Genomic DNA, 1,654 nt, shown 5'->3' with positions numbered 1-1,654 from the left:
AGGAATGTACTATATAGCACAGGGAATTATGGTCATTATTTTGTAATAACTTGAAATAGAGTATAATCTATAAAAATATTGAATCACTGTACTGTATATCTGAAACTACTATTAAAAATCAGCTATACTCCAAAAAATACATACAAAATTTTTCAAAAGTTACTTCACTCACACACAGAGTTATAGATTTGAGAGAAATGTCAAATCATATTTTATTTATACATTTCTGTACTCCCTGGTGGCTCAGACGGGTAAGAATATACCTGCAATGCGGGAGACTTGAATTTGATCCCTGGGTTGGGGAGGTCTCCTAGAGAAGGGCATGACAACCCACTCCAGTAGTCTTGCCTGGAGAATCCTCATAGACAGAGGAGCCTGGCGGGCTATAGTCCATGAGGTTGCAAAGAGTCGGACACAACTGAGTGACTAAGCACAGCACAACACTTCTAGTACTGGTGTATGTTGGCAGAATTTTTGTGAAAAGTTTAACTTCTTATTTGTGTGTCCTTTCTTATATGTGGAAAGTAAGTAAGTAAAGTCGCTCAGTCGTGCCTGACTCTTAGCGACCCCATGGACTGGAGTCTACCAGGCTCCTCCATCCATGGGATTTTCCAGGCAAGAGTACTGGAGTGGGGTGCCATTGCCTTCTCTGACTGTATAGCATAGGGAACTCTTATCTACTCAATGCTCTGTGGTGACCTAAATGGGAAGGAAATCTAAAAAAGAGGGGATATATGTATATGTATAACTAGTTCACTTTGCAGCAGAAACTAACACAAACATTGTAAAGCAACTATACTCCAATAGACATTTTTAAAAAAAGAATGTGTAATTCTCACGGGAGAAGCAAGCAATAAACAGACAAAGAGATTAGGTAGATAGAGCCCAAAAAGAAAAGTAAAGAAAGCAACAAGTATAAAGAATGACAGATGTTCTATTTTAGACACGGCAGTCAGGCAGGGCGGGTCTCTCTGAGGACATGACATTTGAACAAAGTCTAATGGAAGTTAAAAGAATGAACCGTGTGATTATCTGCAGGAAGAGGTGTAAAGGATGAGGGAAGCTACAGGCTTGAGGAACATCAAGGGAGCCATGTAGCTAGAGCATACAAGTGACAGGTAGGAGCTGGAAAGAGCCAGGGCCAGCTCCTGCAAGATTTTAAAAACAAGGTCCTAGACCGCTAGGCTTTTCTAAGTGTGACAGAAAGGCATGCAATCTCACTTATATTTTTATGGGTTTTAGGGGCTTTTTTATGCTTGTTTGCTTTGGATGTGCTATGCAGCATGTGGGATCTTAGTTCTGCAACCAGGGATCAAACCCATGCCCCCTGTATTGGAAGTACAGAGTCTTTACCTCTGCCATGCTAGCGAAGTCCCAATTTCACTTATATTTAAGCATAACTCTTGGAGAACTAGCTGTAGGCAGAGAATGAGCAGAAACAGGAGATCAGTTAGGAGGTTACTACAGGAATTGAGATCAGAAAAGATGGGAGGCATGAGCCAGGTATAGTGATGACAGTCATGGGAAAGTGCTGGATCTGAGATACCTTTTGAAGGGAGAGTTGAGAAAATTGACTATTGGGTTGGATACAGGCTCTGAATCAAGGATAACTCACACTGGAATGAGAGGCCAGAAGCTTCAGAAACACGTCCAA

The sequence above is a fragment of the Bison bison genome, unplaced genomic scaffold (assembly GCF_000754665.1).
Source record: "Bison bison bison isolate TAMUID 2011002044 unplaced genomic scaffold, Bison_UMD1.0 scf7180017859954, whole genome shotgun sequence".
Lineage (NCBI taxonomy): Eukaryota > Metazoa > Chordata > Mammalia > Artiodactyla > Bovidae > Bison > Bison bison.
This window is presented reverse-complemented; position numbering follows the sequence as displayed.